At 44.4% G+C, this 8,413-nt stretch overlaps 1 pseudogene; it reads right to left on the minus strand.

The window, feature by feature from the left end:
- Positions 1–4,716: 4,716 nt before the first annotated feature.
- On the minus strand, positions 4,717–4,836 carry LOC136659790 (5S ribosomal RNA; annotated as a pseudogene).
- Positions 4,837–8,413: the final 3,577 nt, after the last annotated feature.

Here is an 8,413-nt window from a genome sequence, read left to right on the forward strand (position 1 = left end):
AGCTGCACCAGCACTAAAATTGAGTGTTGGGAGAGTTAGGACAGACAAAAGAAGATATTCATTTACCCAGCGTGTCATTAACCTGTGGAACTCCTTGCCACAGGATGTGGTGATGGCATCAGGCCTAGATGCATTTAAAAGTGGATTAGAGGAAAAATCCATCACAGGTTACAAGCCATGATGGGTTTGTGCAACCTCCTGATTTGAGAAATGGGCTATGTCAGAATGCCAGATGCAAGGGAGGGCACCAGGATGCAGGTCTCTTGTGGTCTTGTGCTCCCTGGGGCATTTGGTGGGCCACTGTGAGATACAGGAAGCTGGACTAGATGAGCCTATGAACATAAGAGCAGTCCCGCTGGATCAGGCCATAGGTCCATCTAGTCCAGCTTCCTGTATCTCAAGGTGGCCCACCAGATACCCCAGGGAGTACACAAGACAACAAAAGACCTGCATCCTGGTGCCCTCCCCTGCATCTTGCATTCTGACATAGCCCATTTCTATGGCCTGATCCAGCAGGGCTGCTCTTATGTTGCAAGGTGCAAAAACCAAGGTGTTACAAGGGATCCTAGATGTTACAAGAGATCTCAGATGTTGCACTGTAATCCCAGGTACCAAAGCAAACTCAGAAGGCAAAGGTGATCAAATCCATGTCTTTATTGTAAATCCAAAGTGAGAGAAATCACACTAACATGCGAAGCTTTGAGAGAGTGTGTGTACAAGTCAGAAGTGGAAGTAGAGAAGCGAAGCAAAGCCCAGAGTGCCTTCTGCAGCGCACTTTTATAACAATCTGGGGTTCCCTCCTTGAAACACATAGATTTCTCTTTAGAGACAATTCATTGGTGGGTTCAAAACATTTGTTGTTTTATAATAGGCCATTTTATACATCCATCATATACAATATACCCCCAACAGTCAGCAAATGGCACTGCACACAAACCTGACCTCATAAATAACCATCGGATGATGTACTGTGGCCTTCGTGTGCAGCCCGTGAAATGCAACATACTTGCTATTGACGTCACGGTGTGTGTGTTCATCTAAAAACTGCTGCGAAATGATTTTCTGTGGGAATCTGACCTTTGATGTTAATCCGGAAGTGCTTTGATATCATGTCTCTTTAAACTCTAGAATGCAGTTAGTCCACTAAAACTCAGTTAAAATATTACTATTTGTTAGTCACTCTTGTATATGCACCAAAACTGCTTCTGAAATGAAGAACAAAAATATAAGGAGAGCTGGTGTGAATACTTGCTTTCTAGCATGTGTGTGTGCAAGTGGTGCTCTGACAAATATTGTATAGCTATCTACTTATATATGCTTATATATGCGATCTCTGAGCTTGAAGCAATGATAGAGCCTGTGTGTTACAAAGCAAGACAAACTGATTTTTTAAAAAGCAGAATGATTTTTTTTTCCTGTGGTCTGAAGACAAAGACTTCATTCAAATGTATCAACATTGTTCTAAGAGAACATCTTGTGGCAGGCTGCCCAATCCCAGCCAAAACTGAAACCGTCCCTTTTACTCTTCCACTCCAACCTGCTTGGACACCTCCTCTTTACTCTAACTTATACATACAAACCAATAAAAAACATACGTTTCAGGTAAGCATTTAACTTGTTACCTTCCAACACTTATGTTCTTAACACAGGAAAATGGGATCACATTGAGTCCTGAACCTGGGATGCAAAGCGGGTGCTCTCTCAGCTACAACTGCCTCCCCCCAATACAGCAAGTTGCACTTGGAAATTGAATGCCAAAATATTTGAGATTTCCAAATTGAGCAGCTGCAAAACTAACAGCACAATCTTATCCCCCTTCGTTGTACATGATGGAGCTATGCTGATGGTTACTTGCCTTGTTACTTACCTCTGGGTAGGCCCTCTGGCCCCCTTCGGGTCTCCTCGGGCCCATGCCAGCTATGTACCAGTTTGTACCAATGGATGCAAACTGCAAGAGAGGAGATTTCGATTAGACATCAGGAAAAAGTTCCTGATGGTCAGGGCGGTTCAGCAATGGAACAGATTGCCGAGAGATGGCAGACTCTCCCTCACTAGATATTCAGGCAGAGGCTCGGCAAGCACCTGCTGGAGATGCTCTAAGACAGTGCTATTCAAACTGGGGCGTTGCGAAGCCCCAGCCTGAGGGCCCTGGTCTCTGCCCCTTAAGGGGCGGGGGCAGCCTAGAGGCGGGGAAGGCAGCGGCGCAATCCTCAGGATTGTGCAGCTCAGGGGGCTGCAGGGGCTTGGTGCACTTACCCAAGCCTCCTGCAACCTCCCTGGGGTGCGGGGAGCCCAGCGCAACTTCTGGCAGGGCTCCCCGCAGCTTTAGCGGGGGCTGGGCGCAATCGTTCCGCATCCACTTTCCCTGCTGCGGGGAGCCCTGCCAGAAGTCGCAGTGGGCTCCCAGCACCCCAGGGAGGCTGCAGAAGGCTTGGGTAAGTGCACCCGCCCCCCCTGCCCCTGCAAAGACTTACTGGCTCTCACTGCTCTAAGAGGATTTCCTGCCTAAGGCAGGGGGTTGGACTAGATGACTTATTAGGCCCCTTTCAGCTCTATGATACTATGATTCTATTTAGGTGGCATAAGTCCAAGGGAGGGCAGGGTGGGTAGGGAAATGGGGGGTGGGATCCAGCATGCACGTTTGCCACCAAAATGCACCCCCTCTAGCTTGCTTCCCACCCGGGTGTCCCTTGCCTTCTGCCTTCCCCTGCAGGGCCTCAGAGGAATTTTATCAGCAGGTACAAAGTTTTTGGGGGGTTCCTTTGCAAAGGCGGAGGGGTGAAACAGGATGGGAAGGAGTGTGGAGACAGCTGGAAGTCTTTGGAGCCCAGGTCTACCCACCCATGTGACATCGGCAGCTAGATTCTGTAGTATGGAAAACCAAACACACTCCTAAGTCTCTCTAAATTTTTTTAAATATAGAAAATTATGCAGGAAGTTAGCTTAGCATCATCACATTTAGGCTCACACTAGAATGGAAAGTGTCCTGATTGCACCAAAGCATACTTCTGCAGCAGCTGTAGCCCTGCAACTGTGTCCCTGAGCTCCTATACACTCCTTCAAGGTAAGCAGTTCCACAAGCCAAAGAGCTACTGTAAGAGGTCAGTTTCCTCCCAGATCTGACACTGTGTTAAGGAGTGTCATGTATGCATTCTTCAGCCCAGCATATGACATGCCATTAGCTGCAGCTGCATGCTTGTGGTAGTGTCACCAGCATCCCATGTGGACAACAAAGAAAATTTCCCAGGAAATTTCTGGGGCCCCTCCTTTGACTCCTGGGTCCCATTTTTGATCCTGGGCCTGGGTACGAATTACCCCTTTACCCCCCTCTCTAAGCCCTGCTCCCCTGTCATAAGGTCAGCATATGGAATCAAACACAGACACTCTCCTAATTTTGTAGTCATGTTTCTTGTACTTCTGCAAATGTTCTGACCTAACTAGTTTTAATTATTTGATCACTGTCTGCCACTGTACTGTTTTGGCTCCTTCATCTTCTGCCTTGACACAATTCAGAGAATATATTGCCAACTGGTATATATTGCCACTTTGTGGGTGACAGCTGAAAAGTTTCAATGGGAGTGAGATCAGATGTAAAAAAAAAAGACTGCTGCCAATCCAGAGATCTTTATTTCTAATGATTTTAACAATAAGTTGGAGGAGAGATCATTGTAATGCTACCTTTGATAGATTTCCTGCTGATGTCAGCCAAGCTTCCAAGCTGGGGATAGCTTCCAGAAGAACTTGCTGACTTTTCCCACCCAAATTGTTTTGTTCCTCAGTAGAGTTCCAAGTGCCCTGTTCCCCAAGAATCAACTTTGAAGATCTTATTATGTGTTCACAATTTTCTGCCCAGGAGATGGTTATCTTCTGCTTCTTATCCTCCGAGGTATTCCTCAGCTACTAAGAAGTTTCCTCAAGCTGTTTGTATGAAGCTGCAAGAAATGCCTTCGGGATTCAGTAACTTATTACAGTTATAGCTACCCTATCTCCTTGCTATTGTGTTGTGTTGCTTAATCAGCCCAGAGGTTCATGTTGACCTGTACTCACCTATCTGTTGATATGGATACCATCCACCTGGCTCTTAATTTGACCTGATCTTAATCTGTAACTATCTAGAGATGAACAGGGTTAATGAGATGTTGAGTCATGTGGCAGTTTAGGGCACTTGTCTGTTAAAAGCCCCTGGGTCTCTACTAGCTTTACTTAATTCAATAACACATGTAATGTGGCATGAAGCTGTTATCAAAGTAAATCTGAATAAATAACTTCAACATTCGTCTGAAAGACATTGTCCTAAAATTGCTCACCATGACATTAGCCCTTTTCAGACAGCCAGAGCTGGGTTAATGAATGTGTTTATTTGCAGGGACAGTGGGGAGGAGTGTGGTAATGGCAAAAAGTTCCACACTGCCCTATGTGTAACAGGGTGTACAGTCCTTATGCATGTTCAAATGTATACACACTGTACACATTATCATGAATCCTGCAAAAACAACAGGAGCAGGGACCTCATTGTCACTGACAAGACTACATGAGAGAGCAGTTTGTATGTGCACAGGAACACAAAGAGCTTAATACACCACTGTGGTTGAAGAGCCAAGGGGTCCTTTCAGATTCCATTAAGGGGGAAGAAATTCAGCCACCTTCCATCTACTCACCCCTGACTTAAAGGTAATGGTTGGTTGGCAACCTTCAGTCTCGAAAGACTATGGTATAAGCCTACAGCACCCAGTATTCCCAGGCGGTCTCCCATCCAAATACTAACCAGGCCTGACCCTGCTTAGCTTCTAAGTTCAGATGAGATCGGGCATCTGCAGGATAATATGTCTTAAAGGACAATTCCTAATCAAGTGGGGAAGACAGGATCTACCATTCACTTCCACAATTCCCTTGGGATCCAGATGATTGCTAAGGCAGATGTGAAGCAGTCATTAGCAGTCTCCACTTAACAAACAGCAGATTTCCTTAGTATATAATTCTTTGTATTATACTAATAATATAATTTGCAGGTACAGCAGAACATAAGAAGAGCCCCACTGCATCAGGCCAAGGGCCCATCTAGTCCAACTTCCTGTTTCTCACCGTGGCCCAGAGTCACATCTTACGTGGGGGTTTAGAATCTAAGGTCAGCGTGTCAGGCAAAAATGGTGTATAATCAAAATTACTTTGGTTGAGCACCAAATAAAGTAGCTGGTTTATGTTTAGAGACAATGTTGTATAAAAAAGATACTGTACCTTTAAAAATTAGAATCACACTATAGAAGGCATGCAGCAATCATGATTGAATGAGGGAACAACAGATTCAAATCTCCCATATCATGCTCACTCACATGCTCACTCACTCATTGAATGGAACGGTGGTCAGAATTGCCTGTACCAGTGGTTCTCAGATGTTTAGCACTGGGACCCACTTTTTTAGAATAAGAATCTGTCAGGTCCCACCGGAAGTGATCTTATGACCAGGCATGACATCATCAAGCAGAAAATTTTTAACAATCCTAGACTGCAATCCTACTCACACCTACCCAGGAGTAAGTCCCATTGGCTATCATTGTTAAAAGCACATACAGAGTAGCCTGTTAAAAGTATAGATCTGTAACATTTCCGCAGATGCAGTCACATATTACAGCATCATAGTAGCATCAAGCATCATTAAAAATAAAATATTGAAATAAATGGGAACCCACCCCTAGTGGGTCCCGACCCACAGCTTGAGAAACACTGGCCTATACTATTTAGGCTGCAACCCTAACCTCACTTTCCTGGGAATAAGTCCCATTGAACACAATAGGACTTACTTTGGAGTAGACCTGGTTAGGATTGTGCCCTTAATCTGTTTGCTGACTACATATAGTTGAATTCATGAACATTGAATACATGTGACTGCAATCCTAACCACACTTTCCTGAGAGTAAGCCCCATTGAACAAAATAGAATTTACATCTGAGTAAACCTGGTTAAGATTGTGTCCTGTATAATGCAGCTACACTGTAATATAATTCAATATGTGTTCTCTGGACAAGTCAACACATACTACTACTGCTGCATGTGTATATGAGATTTCATGTACAGGGTTGTGTATGACAACACTAGCACAGTGTATCCTTGGGGTCATGAGGGAGGAGTTGGCACTTTGGAGTTGGAGGGGTATTTTTATATTATTATGGAAGTCATTTCATGAACCTCCCTTAAAAGGCAGTTTATCAAATCTGTTTGTGATGATGATGATAAATAATTTCTTACATGAAGCTGGCTTGAGCCATCTCATCTTTCTAATTGCTGGAATTATGGGATGAAAGGTAAGGGAACTCTTAACAAAATCCATAAGCCTCTCTGTTTTAGCCAAAAAGTGTCCCCATGTAGCCTTCTAAAAACTATTGCTGGGTGGATCACAAAAGGTAAGGGGGGGCGGACCTCCTTTTGGCCCCTCTGTTTTTCAAGCATTGTTTTCACCACAGAGGTTGTGTGGCCATCCTGCTTGACAAGAGGTTGGACTACCAAAGAACCAGGGAAAGTGAGGATTCAAGCAAAACAAATCAAACTCTCAACAGCTGAGGTTTAAAATTTAAATCAAAATTGTTTGTGCTATCTCTTCAGAGAGAAAAAGAAAATGGGGAGACAGAGAGGCATTTGAAATGCAAATATGTTCCTCTGATATTTTCAGTACAACAATGGCTGTAAGTCTCATATATGAAAACACCCTTGAAGCTTGAAGCCTCAGGCAAACTACCCAAGCTAGGGTGTGTGTGGGTGTGTAGCAGGAGGCCAATCAAAAAAGTGGTGGCAACTTCTTAGCCTCAAGAGGAAACAGAGTCAAATCAGGTTGTATTACAAATTGAGACCTGCATAAGTTCACAGATGCATTTTTATGTAGAATACTTTCTCCAGTCTCCCTCACTCTCTCACAGTAACATACCACAGTTATGTGCATTCAGAAGCTTTCACACAGAAGGGGAGCCCACTGTGTTAGTTCACTGTAGATTGAAACAATGAATCCAAGAAGAAACTGCTGAGCTATAATTTAGCAGAATGTTTTATTCTTTTCATTTGGACTTGAACAAAGACTGGGATTTCTTATTACATCATTAAATAACTAACAGCACAATCTTATGCATGCCTTCCAAAAACAAAGGCTGTGATGCTATGCACACTTTCCTGGGAATGTGTATTTTGAGTAGACATGCATGGGATTGTACTGTAAAATCCCACTGAATTAAATTAGGCCCAAATCCTAACCAACTTTCCAGCACTAGCATAGCTGTGCCAATGGAATGTGAGCTTTATCCTGCAGTTGGGTGGCACTTATGGAAGCCTCCTCAAAGTAAGGGAATGTTTGTTCCCTTCCCTCGGAGTTGCATTGCCCTTACGCTGGTGCTGGAAAGTGGGTTAGGATTGCACCCATAGACTTATTTCCAGACAAGCATGCATCAGATTGAAGACTTAGGGCCCAATCCTATCTGACTTTCCAGCATATTGCATTCCAGCATTCCAGCCATGTTGCAGCCCCAAGGTAAGGGAACAAATGTTCCCTTACCTTGAGGAAGCCTCTGTGACGGTCCCTCCACCACAGGATGCAGTGCATGCCCCATTGGCATGGCTGCACCGGAACTGGAAAATTGGATAGGATTGGGCCCCCAGTGCCTTGAGTAAGTCTGAATTTTATTTTGCGGAAAAGACCTTATGAGGCAAAGTGCTTTTGTGCATGTGCAAAGTGCCCGTTAGCCAGGGAGTAGTTTTTATTAACACTACATCAAGGCTGAGTGTCCTAAAGCAGTGGTTCTCAAGCACCAGGGCCTGCTTTGTATTTATATATTTATTTATCACATTTTTATACTGCCCTTCCTCCAAAGAGCTCAGGGCTGTGTACAAGGCTGCTCCCCTCTTTTTCTCCTCACAACAACCCTGTGAAGTAGGTGAAGCTGAGAGAAAGTGACTGGCCCAAGGTCACCCAGGAAGCTTCATGGCTGAGGGGGGATTTTAGAATGACAATCTGTTGGAACTCACCAGAAGTGATGTCATTAACCTGTAAGTGAAGTCATGGCCAGAAGTGACATCATCAAGCAGGAAGAGTTTTAACAATCCTAGCCTGCAATCCTCTCCAAACTTACTCAGCAGTAAACCCCATTGACTGTCCTTAAAACATATACACAGCAGCCTATTAAAAGTACAGGTCTGTAACAGCTCCCCAATGCAGTCACATGCCATGGGAGCATCAAGTCTAATATATTAAAAATAAAATACACATTGAAATGAATGGGGACCCACTGAAATTGGCTCACGACCCACCTAGTGCGTCCTGACCCACAGTTTGAGAAACACTGCAGAGCATGTACAAAGTAGGCATGTGCCCACGGAGTATGTGCCTTTACCACTTTATCCCCAAACTTATTCCCGCCCCTTCGCTAAAGCTCCG

Source organism: Tiliqua scincoides, chromosome 8 (genome assembly GCF_035046505.1).
Source record: "Tiliqua scincoides isolate rTilSci1 chromosome 8, rTilSci1.hap2, whole genome shotgun sequence".
In the NCBI taxonomy this organism is placed as follows: Eukaryota; Metazoa; Chordata; class Lepidosauria; order Squamata; family Scincidae; genus Tiliqua; species Tiliqua scincoides.